Source organism: Pleurodeles waltl, chromosome 3_1, assembly GCF_031143425.1.
Source record: "Pleurodeles waltl isolate 20211129_DDA chromosome 3_1, aPleWal1.hap1.20221129, whole genome shotgun sequence".
NCBI classification, from domain to species: Eukaryota; Metazoa; Chordata; class Amphibia; order Caudata; family Salamandridae; genus Pleurodeles; species Pleurodeles waltl.
This window is the reverse complement of record NC_090440.1, coordinates 1,914,812,585-1,914,826,346: the sequence shown is the minus strand read 5'-3', so window position 1 is coordinate 1,914,826,346 and position 13,762 is coordinate 1,914,812,585. Positions and strand designations below refer to the sequence as shown.

At 46.9% G+C, this 13,762-nt stretch overlaps 1 protein-coding gene across 2 annotated transcripts in view; it reads right to left on the bottom strand.

Annotated features, from left to right (window-relative positions):
* LOC138285763 (apoptosis-inducing factor 3-like) overlaps window positions 1-13,762 on the bottom strand; it is a 328,578-nt gene that overhangs the window by 201,604 nt on the left and 113,212 nt on the right. The gene's annotated exons all lie outside the window — the stretch shown is intronic.

Sequence of the window (13,762 nt, the reverse complement as noted above, 5' to 3'; positions counted from 1 at the left end):
GTGGGGCCTTTTCGGGTTGAGGATGGAGTCAAGCTCAACTCCCAGTCCTACTGCCAGTTCCTGGAAGACACCTTCTTCAAGCAGTGGTACAGGAAGAAGTCTGCATCCTTCAAGAAAAACATGATTTTCATGCAGGACAATGCTCCATCACACGCGTCCAAGTACTCCACAGCGTGGCTGGCAAGAAAGGGTATAAAAGAAGGAAATCTAATGACATGGCCTCCTTGTTCACCTGATCTGAACCCCATTGAGAACCTGTGGTCCATCATCAAATGTGAGATTTACAAGGAGGGAAAACAGTACACCTCTCTGAACAGTGTCTGGGAGGCTGTGGTTGCTGCTGCACGCAATGTTGATGGTGAACAGATCAAAACACTGACAGAATCCATGGATGGCAGGCTTTTGAGTGTCCTTGCAAAGAAAGGTGGCTATATTGGTCACTGATTTGTTTTTGTTTTGTTTTTGAATGTCAGAAATGTATATTTGTGAATGTTGAGATGTTATATTGGTTTCACTGGTAATAATAAATAATTGAAATGGGTATATATTTCTTTTTGTTAAGTTGCCTAATAATTATGCACAGTAATAGTCACCTGCACACACAGATATCCCCCTAACATAGCTAAAACTAAAAACAAACTAAAAACTACTTCCAAAAATATTCAGCTTTGATATTAATGAGTTTTTTGGGTTCATTGAGAACATGGTTGTTGTTCAATAATAAAATTAATCCTCAAAAATACAACTTGCCTAATAATTCTGCACTCCCTGTATATGAGTACACAGAAAACTGATTGAGCGCTTGACAATTAATATCAGCATTATCTTCACAAAGCTGGTTTTACATTAAAGGGAGACAGCTTAAAACGCCACCCTACAAACAAAATAAAATGAACATGGTTGACAGACACTGGGTGGATGACTACCCACCTCGTGAAATGATCACAACCATTTTCAGAGTTAACTTTCAAGGTCACTAAAATAACATGAGCTCAACCACTGGAAAATATGGCACACAACAGACAGACTTAACTGTGTGTAAATGTGTAAAGTATTTATGCAGTACCAAAAAAGTAATACAGTCAAAATGTAGGAAAGGAAAAGGTAACTTTCTACAAAACCCCTCTCCTTACTATTTATTAAAAAGCTGACTTCACCATTGAATTAGATTTTACATAATGATTACAAATAGTAGTTTAATAATTTTTTAGCTGGTCCCATACTCCACATTCAGTATCAGGGTGCTAACAAGCACCGAAGCCATGTTTGCGCTACAGTTGTAATGGATGGCACAAAAGGTGCTGCAGTCCACTAGTGGCACTTAACTTCCACACCCTGGAGACACTCTATACCATACACAGAGGACTCATGGCTAAGTTAAATATATCTATTACGAGCATACTAATTCTACCATGTTCAAAGGTGGACCACAGGCACGTTCCTACTGGTAGCAGGGGAAAGGTTGCAGAGCTCTTAAGCCAGCAAAAATACAGGATCCAGAAAAGAGCAAAACATTTGGAGTGACCACACAGAAAAGTCGTATTTCCTACAAGGGTTATTTGTAGAGAGTTTATGATAAGGGATATAATGTGATGAAGCAATGACCTCTGTAAGAAAGAAAATCTAGCACTCCTGCCTACTGCACGAATCCCATCCTGCAAATGTTTTGTTTGGCCCCCAGAAAGTTCTGCTGGTAAGAGCATTTTTACCTGTTAACCTGGTGGCTCACAGACTCTTTTTCCAGCTGCTATTTGAGGACCTGAGCAGCGCTACCTGAATGTGAAGCTGCATGCTGCCATTTCCCCCAAGCTGCAACCAAGATGGACGATGTTCTGCCTAGGAACTGACACGCCTTGCCAGCCTGCCTTCACAGATTGGAAGCATCGCCTGGCTCAAAATTAACTTATGAACTATGCTTGGGACATGCCTGCCTAGATACCATGTTGCTAGTAAAAGTGAGTGCTATTGACAGTTGTTGTGGGACTGCAGCTCCAGCAGAACACAAATATTGTGACAAAGTGAAGGCAAGTTGCATGGGGTAGTGCCACTGTCAAATAGTCGCCAGCTGTTTACTCTAATGTGGACCACATTAAGGCCCTCATTATGAACATGGCGGTCTGGGCCGCCATGCTGGTGGTAATTACCGCCACCGGCATGGCGGTCCAGACTGCCATATAATATACGTGGAAGAACTGCCACTTTTGTAACTCCGCCACCGCCAGGCTTCCGCCACCAGGCAGCCTGGCAGAGTTACATATCTGACAGGGCAGCACTGCAAGCAGTGCTGCATGCCGGATAATATGACAGGTTCCACCAGCCTTTCCCTGGCGGTTCATCCTGCCAGGGAAAGGCTGGCGGAATGCGTGTCTCGGGGCACCCAGGGGGCCCCAGCGCTCCCCATGCACAGCTTCATTATGCATTTCACTGCCCAGTTTAAGGGCAGTGAAATGCGCGACGGGTACTGCTGCATCCGTCGCACTGCTACATTGCCGCCGGCTCCTGTTCAGGCACTGCATTCAGCTGGGCCGGCTGGCAGAAACACTGTTTCCGCCCGCTGGACCAGCTGAATGATCTTTATGTGGTCGAAGGGGGTTCTGCGCGCTGGCGGTCTTTTGTTGACCGCCAGCGCCGAACTCGTCGGGTTTTCCCACCAAGTTCATACTGAGGGCCTAAGTGTCAGATTTGGCAAATATCAGTTTGTGTTAGGACGGCTACATTAGTACAGGTCATACTATGGCCAGTAACACCTCTGCTTTTGGGCATACTCCCCAACACCAGAGAGAGAGACCTCCACCCTTCTTCTCTGGGACCCACAAACCATGTCCCATATCCTCTGTATTGCTTTTCAAACCGAGGCTAATAATATCTATCTTTATTGTGCCATAAAAGTGCTGGGAGACATCTGGGATTGCTCTCTGAGGACCAACTAACATAGCATTGAGGTCCAGCAACTGGTATTTCATGTACTCGATAAAGACAGTGAAATTCTTTTATAGTGCCTCAACAACATTTAAACTGCAGCAGCGGAACATGCAAAAATCCACATTTTCACAAAATTCATGAAATGTATAAACATTATGCAATTTTGTGTACATTTTTGTTTTAACAGTGTGCATCTTCTGTTAAAAAAGTTTTGCAAGGTACAAATGGGAGACTGGTTCGTACTTAAAATAGACTGGTTCACACTGAAAATATCTTACCAAGAGACATTGTCTACTTGAACAAGTCTACTGGAGTCTCGAAGACTTTTTTTTTTTTAACAAAAGGTGCACACTTGCAGTGACAAAGCCAATAGGTCGCTCCCTTGGGACCTATTGGCTTTGTCAATACCCTTTAGCCAGGCTGTACAGCAGAGGCAAAAAAACAAAAATAACGGAATGACGCTGCAAAGCCATTTTGTACGTGTGCATGCTCTATTACATGCAAAAATACCAAGATACCAAGGCACACAAACAGTGAGCCTGAAATTGTTACAAATCCTTAGAAATAAGTGTAGCTAAGAAGAATGTCAAAATCCATGTCTTTATTGCTGCTTAGAGGCATCCGTTCTTCATAGAGCATCCATTATGATATCAACAGTCGACATGTCTTTCGTCACATACATTACTTGTTCACGGTTAAAAAGTATGAATCCAAAGTAAACAATCTTGAAGGTTCCAGTAGAGCTGCAAAACCGCAAACTGTGATAATATTATAGTGTCAACCCTGAAGTAGCCAAAGAAAGGCTTGCCATTAGTTGAACCCGGAATAGTCACAGAAAGCTGTAGTATCGTTCTTGAAAAAGTTTGAGAAACGCTTGCAGTTTATTGCCGTCAAGAACAGTCACAAAGTAGACAATAAGGTGACTCCAGTTCTGTCACCCCTATGTAGGAGGTACCAATGTCCCAAAAGTCACGGGACCAAGAGAAAGGGGGGCTTGATAAGTCCACTCCTCTAAGCAGGGCAATATAGTAGGCGTGACGTCACAGTTTATTACATGTCTGCACCTACAAAATGACACCGGCAACATTTTTTTTTTATTTACCAAACAAAGATGGATTGTTAAATGGAAAAAAAAAAAAAGACACAGCAAAAGTGCCTTTGAGGCAGATGGGCCAGCAACAATTTGCAGCACTCGAGGGAGAAAAATGTGCGAGAAAGCAATTTGGGGGAGATACATCAGGGCGAGTATAACACAGAGGGAGCTAGGGGAGCACATGAGTAAGAAAGTACACTACGGAGTGCTGTAAAGTTGGAAAAAGACGTATGTAAGGGAGACGTTGGAAAAGCACGTCCTCTCACAGAGTGCTTAACCAAGAGAAAAAAAGCATTTGCAATGCAAAGGGTCTCGTATTTCTCCGAATTAGAGCTATTAGCAGTTGTAAACTCCTAACCAGACTTTTCTTGCCTTATTAAATGAGCTGCTGCTAAGCAAACGAGATCCTGCTGTAAAAAAAAGAAAAAGTAGTCCACAAACCAGACAGAAAACAGCGAGCCTCCTATGTTTTCAGTACTTGGTTGCTGCGCTCGAGGAGGGCTAACCACCGGAAAAGGCATGACGTATGCATGCCATCCACTAATGAAAGCAAGCAAGCAAGCAAGCCCATGAACCAATGAAAGACACTGAAGTGACATGGGCGGGGCTACGAGCCCTTTTCCAACTACTAGAGCTTCTCGCAAGCGATACGCATGCGCAAGCGCATGCTACGCAGGCTGGACACTAAAAACTAGTGCCTGAAAAGTAATCACAGCAAGGACACAAGTAATGAGGCTGTTCTCCAGGAGAGTGACAAACAAAAGAAGAGGAAGGAAAGCCCACACTAGCTAACCAATAAAAAGTAAGCAAAGGAGAGTGACAACAAAGACAACCAATAGTAAGCAGTGCGTGGGCCCTGTAACCCGACAATAGGTCTTTTCACTAGCCGATAGCTTGCACTGTTTGATAGGTGAGAAATAAAAAAGTGATGCAAGATACTGGCAAATCATATTTTCACAGATTTTCTTGAGCTAATGTAAGAAACATTTACAGAAACTCAAAGTCCATTTGTATCTGGTGCTGGTAACTCTATTTAAAGGTATCTCAAACAGCAGGGAACCAATGGTGAATGAATTTTCCAACAGTCACATCAGATTCCAAGAACAGCCATCTGAAGTTTCCCACAATGACTAACCATGATACTTTCAGGACCCGAGGCAACACCTAGCACATAGCAATTCAGACCACTACACAGAACGTGCAACATATTGCCGACTTCGTCCATCCAGTACCAAACTGGAAAATCATAATTCATTGGATTGTCTGTGGCATCAGTGGACACATTAATTTATTTTGAATTGGGCTCCATTCTTTTACATTACATTACATTATTTTCTTCGAAATCAACTTGTCTCAACACTTTAAAAAAAAAAATCAATAGTTTTTTGTACAAATCATTAAAAGCCATTGAGTCAGTTAACAAATTATAACCATGCATTTGACATACAGTATAACCCTGCGCAATGCCTGTGACAATTCCTAGGTATATTAATTCCTGTCCACATACTAATTTTATTAGACTAGGTAAAAAATATGTTAGTTCTTGGAACAAATACAAAATCTTCTCAGGCACTGACTTGCATCAATCAACAACCCTGATACAATTTAATGGTAAATCTTGAAAACAACATTAACTTTAACACAGAGTTAAATCAGGTTTCCGATATTCCCAACTGGTCCAAGCCTGATGTCAGTTCTATCATCCAAAACCCATTGCCCTTACTTCCTGAATGCATGTTCCCCTTAAGATTCTACCCTCCCTGCATAGTCTATTTGCGGGCAAGAGTCACGTCCTGGTATAGCCATGTGTTCACATGCAGTTAGCGCCACGATCCCCAATCTTAGGCCCAGATCCCACTAAATCCAGTTTATTCACTCTCCATTTCAGTGAGGGAAGCCATTATCGCATCCCATGCCCTTGATGCATCTGTCTTCCCACTTACCCACTTAAGCTCTCAATGGGGTGCTGTCCTCTCATACCCAACTCATTTTATTACATCACATTTCCAGATACTGATGCTGGGCCCACTGCTGCTTTCCATCTCACAATCATCTGTCTTTTGGCAAGAACTAGGGCCAACTCGTTTTTTTTTTCAAATCTTTTTATTGTTGAGATTCGGCAGAACAGTGGGCCACCCAAGTGGTCGGGTACGTACATACATATATATTTACTTATACAGTAAAATAATAAAGCAATCATGGGAATACAGTGTGGTAGTGTATCAGAAAAGCTGTGCCACATCAGTAGCAATCATTGTGGTTATGTTTCGTGTGGGGTGGTAAGATTTAACCCTTCTCTAATTAAGGGACCTATAGATGCGTTTATTTGTGTACACCTGTCTTCATACATTGGGTACTCATTGGTGCCTCATTTTGCATCACTAAACATGGTGGGGAAATGTGTCAGTCGGGATATGCCCTGGTCTCGGCCTGGTCAACACCCTTTACCGGGGAACAATGTCATAAATAGTGATCCGCGTACACAGCGGCTTCTTCTGCCCTTTACGACATAGCAAGCAAGATATGTAAGTGATTTCTATCAGGGTACAGACAACGTGAGAATACGAGGGAGTCATTTGACTGTCCAATACCATGTGGTGTACACGCAATTCAAGATGGGTGGGTGTCATTTTTGGCCTCCATGGTAACAATAAAGGCGTCCCAAATTTCAGACCCTCCATGGGCTAATCCCCAGGTATTGTAGCTGACGTAGTGTGTGCGCCACTGCGTAAGAGCATTGTATCAGGTCATGCAACCAGTTGTTGTATACCGGAGTATGTGGAGCCTTCCAGTGAGTCGCTATTAAGCGTTTAAACACTATAAAGGCCAAATCGATAAACCTGTGTAACTGCTTATCCCCTTTGGCACGCCAGCGCAGGCCTAATAGGCATGATTCTGGTTCCATATGTAGCGTATAGTCTGCAATATCGGCTATGGTGTCCGTAATGCGTTGACATACTATGACTAGTGGTGGACACGCCCATACCATGTGATAAAAATCTGATGATGGCTGTGCACATCTAGGACACACCAGGTCCGAACCTGGGTATATTCGTTTTATGCGGGCTGGGGACAAATAGGAGTGATGTACGTAATTGAACTGAGTGTATTGAAGTCTGGTATCGCGAGAGACATTTTTGACAGCGGATGATGCCGCCGTCCAGACGTTTTGGGACAAGGGAGAGGGAAGCACCTCATCCCATCTGGCTTTGGCGCGCATCATTTCGGGGCATACCTGAGCAAATAATATCAACTATAATCTGGAAATTGGGCCCCTTGTGTTTCCAATTGATAGAATCAATGTGAGCAATTGTGATTCTTATGGTTCAGCACTACCCTGTTCCCACGTGGCTCCCAACAAGAGTTTGACTGTGCAGTATGTTATGAAGGCGCCGGCCTGAATCCCCGATTTCATCATGAGTTCGTCGAAGGACCTTAGTGTAGAGTCCCCATAAAGCTCACCTGAGTTTGCTAGGCCCGCTTCACGCCATAGGGACGCGTTGTGATGCCTTATTAGAGTTTGGGCCCTAGGCAACTGAGTCCATGGGAGCATAAGAGAATATGGCATTGGTGTGCCCCTACCGTGGACATATCGCAGCCAGCACGACTTTGCAGCTACTAGTAAAATGGAGCCATGCGGTGGACGGTGTGAACCGTCTAGCAGCTAAGTGAGCACCGGGAGCGGTGCCAGGATCTCTATTATCGTTGTACGCTCCGCTGAAGGGGTCTCACCGAGCCATAAGGCCGACCATTGTAATTGGGCCGCTGCATAATACAATTCAAAATTAGGCATGCCCAGTCCTCCTTTCAACTGTGGGTATTGCGTTATGGACAGCGCCACTCTACGTCTGTCTCTGCCCCATAGTAAGTCCGTCATTATGGATTGTAAGGTCTTGAAAAAAGAGCGAGGCAGGGTAATCTGGAGCGCTTTAAAATAATATAAAAGTCTCGGGAGGATGAGCATTTTTGCGATAGCTATTTGCTCCATTGGTGACAGAGGGAGAACCACCCAGAATGGTAAAGAACCTTGCACTGAGCGAAGAACCCTAGCTATGTTGCCCTCTCTGAGGTCATCCAGAGGATGATAGATCTGTATGCCCAAATACTTAAAAGTGGTATGGCACCATGGTAGTTGATAATTTGGAAGAGCCGAGCGGAGCTCCGATGGTACAGGGAAGAGAGGAAAAATGCAAGATTTAGACCAGTTGATCGGTAGGCCAGATATGATTGCAAAAGTGTTGAGTGCTTCCATTAGCCCGACCATGGAAGTAGTATGATCACGCAAATATATCAGAGCATCATCCGCATACAGAGAAATAATAGGATGTGTATTAAGTTCCGGGGTGCCCCATATAGACGCTCACGTGCGCAGCTTGGCGATTGCAAAGAGTAGGGGAGACAGCGGACACCCCTGTCTGGTGCCTCTACATATTGGGAAGGACTCAGAGATAACTTGCCCCATTTTCACGCGGGCCATGGGCTTAGCATACAACGTCTTAATCCATTGAATGTATCCAGCCCCAAACCCCATAGCTTCTAACGTGCCAATAAGAAAGTCCCCACTCAGCGTATCAAACGCCTTCTCTATATCCAGGAACAGGGCCACCGCATTGGTAGGGGACTCAGAGTTGGTGCTGTGTATTATACGAAGTAATCTTCTAATATTTAGGAAGGTGTTTCTACCAGGTATAAACCCCGATTGATCCTCATGGATCAGATGGTGCAAAAAGGGAAGGAGTCTGTTGGCTAAGATTTTTCCCAACAACTTACAGTCGGTGTTGAGCAAGGAGAGGGGGCGATATGATCGGACGTCCAGAGGGTCGCGGCCAGGCTTTGGGAGAACGACTATAAGAGCCTCATTCATTGAGTAAGGTAATTGCGCCCTATTATATGCCTCATTAAACACCTGAAGCAGTGGCTGTAGGAGATAAGTAGTTTGAGATGTCAGATATTCCACTGGTAGCCCGTCTGAACCCGGTGCCTTGTTGCGGGCCATCTGTGATAGCGCTGAGCAGATTTCCTCCGTGCTAATTGGACCATCTAACGCGTCAGCCTGCTCAGGCTGTAAGCGTCTCCGAGAAGCGGACACTGAAAAATCAGCCATCTGTGTTGCAGGTGGAGGAGGACTGGACAAGTACAGGGACCAATAGTAATTGTAAAAGGCTTCATTGATTTCTACCTGTAAATTTACTATCCGCCCTGAACCCAACCGGATTGCTCCTATAGGTGAGGGTTGAGAGGGCTGTCGGACTAGCCAGGCCAGTAAGCGGCTTGCTCTATCTCCCTCTGCATATTTACATGTCATATAATGTCTATCTATAATCATGTTTGCTCAGTCTAGTATCCGCTTCCCTGTGACTCGCCCTCAGTGATTGTAGCTCCTCTACTGTCATCTCATTGCCCGCCACTGTGGTCTCTGCCTCGCGCAACCGGGACTCCAGATCCGCAATCTCCCTTATCAACACCCGCCTGACCCCCAACGAGGCAGTCATACAGTGGCCTCGCACCACCATCTTGTGGGTGTCCCATTCAATTGCACAGCTAGACACTGTGTTATCATTTATAGAGAAGTAGGTGGATAGACACTGGGCAAGTTCAGCACAAAAGGGGGGGGTCTGACAGTGCTTCTACCTGCAGGCGCCACGTAGGGATCAGTGTGCGCGGCTTTCCCCAACCCAGTATCGCACCAAGAGGGCTATGGTCTGATATAGTGGGAGCCAGGTAGTCTGACGCATGGATTATTTGTATTACAGCCGGCGATGTGAGAATCATGTCTATCCTGGTATGGAGAGCGTGGACGGGGGAGTAAAAGGAATATTCGCATTGTGTTGGATGTCGCAGTTGCCAAACATCACACAGACCGTTTGTCGACTTCCAAGTAGTCAGCTCGCGCGAAATACGACTGCTCGGGGCAGTCGGGAGTGGTGGGAAGGACCTATCTATGTGGACGTCCATGACACAGTTAAAGTCCCTACCCGAGATGCTATCTACTGCTGGATCACGGAACAGACCCGTTGATAATGTGTGTAGAAAACCAGGCTGATTGATGTTGGGAGCATACAGCGCTACTAGTGCCAGTGGTGTACCATCCAGGCTTCCTTCCACTACTACATATCTGCCATCAGGATCAATCCGTGTGCAAGTAACCACATAGGGCACCCCCGGAGTGATCAAGATCGCTAACCCACGGGCAAAAGATGAGGATGCCATGCCTAACAGTTGCCCCTTCCAATTTGTCCGAGTTTTATCCAGAGTGGCGTCTGATAGGTGTATTTCCCGAAGCATGGCAAAATGTATCTGGTGACGTTTCAAGTAGGAATGTATGCTCTGCCACCTGCGTGGATTCGCCATCCCCCTTACATTCCATGTAAGCACGTTATATCTTGGAGTATGCAGTTGACCTTGCACAGTCATGGGAATACCGGAATTAGAATGGTGGGGGAGTGCAGAGATCCCATGCCATGGCGACCATGAGGAGTACCCAGAGCATCCTATCCCAGACACGCTTGCCCCTAAGGACCCACAACGTACTTGCCACCCACCAGGATAAGTGTACTGAGTGGCATTGATGTAATAGTCCCATGTAAAAACAAAGGGAGAACCCCATTTAAAAAAAAAAACAAAAGAAACAACAACACTAATAAACAATAGCACTAAGTGTGCAAAAAACAAAACAATTCCCGCAAGCAGGCATAGGGTCGAACTGGTCCATATGGAATGGGGCGCGGATGGTGTAGGTCAGCTTTAGAGGTGCCCAGTCCCAGCCCAGCGGATGGACTTACTCAACCCGCCTCACAGCATGCCAACAGGGAAGGCCCCAGGTCATGTGCCACTCCCCGTGCTCCTCATCTCAGTCCGATCTCCAAAGGCAGCACCGGCCAGCCGCGCGGAAGCCTCAAGTACTCAGTACATAGACAGTCAGCTATATCTAGATATGAATCAAATGTCATCTGATGATCGTTGGGTGAGAAGCGGACCCGGTAGGTAGTCTGCAGAGTTAGAATGGGTTTCATGCTCCGGTTCAGTGTCACCTTGTTCTAATGTCTGCACTGGAGGGTCGGACACAAATCGCGTCGTCTCACGGAGTAGCCGAAAGCGCTCCTCCACCACCTGTTCCACAGTTGGTTTGATCCCTGGGTGCGGCCGGTGTTTGCGTTTCTCCTTGGGGGAGGACCATCCCTCCTCTGAGTTTTCAGGGCGTGCAGACCGGGCAAGACCCTTGGCATGGAGCCAGGTCCATGAATCATCTGGAGAGGTGAAGATATGCACCTTGGGCCCGTCTTGTACACGTAGTTTGGCGTGGAACAAGAGCGCATATTTGAATTTATGTTCACGAAGGCGCTCTTTTACCTAGTAGAAGGAACTACATTTTTTCTGGACTTCCGCAGTGAAGTCTGGATAACCTGTGATTGATGCATTCTCAAAGTGCTGTGGACCCAACTTGCGAAACATTTGAAGTATGAGGTCTCTGTCCCGATAATTAAGTAACCTGGCTATTATGGGGCGAGGATGCGCTCCTGGCGGTGGTGGTCTGCCCGGGCCTCTGTGAGCGCATTCAATCGAAAAGAATTTCGGGATTTTGTCCTGTAATACAGTCTCTGCCAGCCATTGTTCTACAAACAGTTCAGCACAGGGGCCCTCGGCTCTCTCGGGGAATCCCACCAGGCGGATATTGTTACGTCTAGATCTACCTTCGGCATCATCAGCTCTGCACTTCAGTCCGTCCACCTCTGATGACAAACGTAGTACCTTTTCTTGTAACATTTGGATCATTGGGGCCAGTCCAACCAGGTCCTTCTCTACCTCCGAGACCCGGTCTGCCAGCACGCGTTGGTCGGCCCTGAGTAGCCCAACACCCGCCACTACTTCCACAATCTTTGATTCCAGGGTGGTCTTGGTTTCCACTATGGCCTGCAACACTCTCTCAAACTGCGAAGTATGGTTGGGCAAAGTGAGCTTCATCTGCCGCAACACCTGGACAGTCATATCCTGCTCCTTAGTTGGGGCGTCTGAGGCATCCATAGCCCCTGAGGGTGCTTTCGCCATCTTTGACTTGCCCATTTGGTCCCCAGAGCAGCAAAAGAGACCGCCAGGTGAGAGCCTTCTGATTAAAACCACCCGGATTGCGTCCCTGTAGATCAATGATGTGGGAAAGAGATCATCAGGTTTTTGTAACTGATCGCCCACAACAGCAACAGGTTTCCGCGTCCATATAGCTACACGTTATCTCACTTGGGAACCACTCAGCACATGGTGGTAAGTGCAGACTACAGGACGTAGAGTTCAACTGTCCCTGCGGGGGCGAAAGGTGGTGCCCGGTACTCCTTCTGGTGCTCCTGGGGTTGGAGGCAAACTTTGTCCGTAGTAGGGACAGATGTTGCGCCCTTCTTCGTAGGGTCAGGCAGCACAGGGGCCTTGGGCCATACTCATTCAGGCCATAGACCCGGCCACTACACAGGCTTTATCTGATCCTGTGTCTTATGGTGCTTTTCAGTAGCGCAGCACCTCTGCTTTATTGGCTCCTACCTTGGATCATGTGTTTGGTGGCCCCTGCGAGGGAGCGCACCCAGCTGCGGGCCCCCAGGGCCAGTGGCATCAGGGTGGCGCGGGCCGATGTGTGCCGCCGTCCAGCCGCTCCCGGTGCACAGTACCTCTTCATGGCCGCACGCGGCCCGCTCTACCCTGCCCACGACCCACATCGTATCGCAGGACTTCTGCGTACATGCTGAGCGGCGCGAGGCAACCGGAGTCCACCCTTGGTCTCCGCTCCAATGGGTAGGCACCTCTGCTCACGACGGCTCGCGGCCGCACCCCAGGCCTCACCGCTATCCGATCCGATTCGGGCCAAGCGCCCCTCCGCTCAGCCTACTGGAGCATCCACGAGGTTGATCACAGTCGAGGCACCCCCATCGGCGCCAGGTTAGCGGGGAAACATGCGATCCACCGACATGGATCGGGGATTGCTTATTTAGCAGGAGATTTTGTACGGCCGGGATCGGAGCTGCAGATTATGCTGCCGCTCCAGTCGCCATCTTGGCCACGCCCCCCCTAGGGCCAAATCCTGACTTTATTGGCCGCTCTGTTTATCTTAGGCCGTGGATACAGCCCAGGATGCAGGTCTAATGCTGGGTCCCCCTGCTGCTTTCCAATACATGGTCGGGTGTCTTTTGTCCAGAACTAAGGTCAAGTCAATGAATTTACCTGTCACTCTCTCTTTCCTCAGGTGGTGGATATACCCCCAGTATGAAGGTCTAATGCTGGGCCCCTCTGCTGCTTTCCATCTAATGGTCAACTCTCTTTTGGCCAGAACTAAGGCCAAGTCTTTGATTTTACTGGTCACTCACTTTTCAATGGATACAGTCCAGTATGCAGGTCTCCAGATTTGCCGTAATACCCCTGTCACTACATGAATAGAACGCTTGGCCATCTCCTACAAACTTATCAGTAAGAGGCACCGCCACACCATATGAAAATTATCCGTCCCTCCTCACGACACCAAGGACATTTTGCTTGTGGTTTCAGGTCATATTTATTCATTCTGCTTGAGCTTATGTTTCTATGTGAGTGATAGAAATGTATCAGTTAGAAGTGAGCATGCTGGGATACTGTCAGATTATTCCTAAATATTCAATCCTCCTCTGTAGCAGGCCTTTGCAGATCATCTGTCCATTTCTTCCTCAGGGCACATAACGCCATCGTGGGTGGCTAATGGTAGCATGGTACAATAGAGTGACCAGTTTGAGCTTG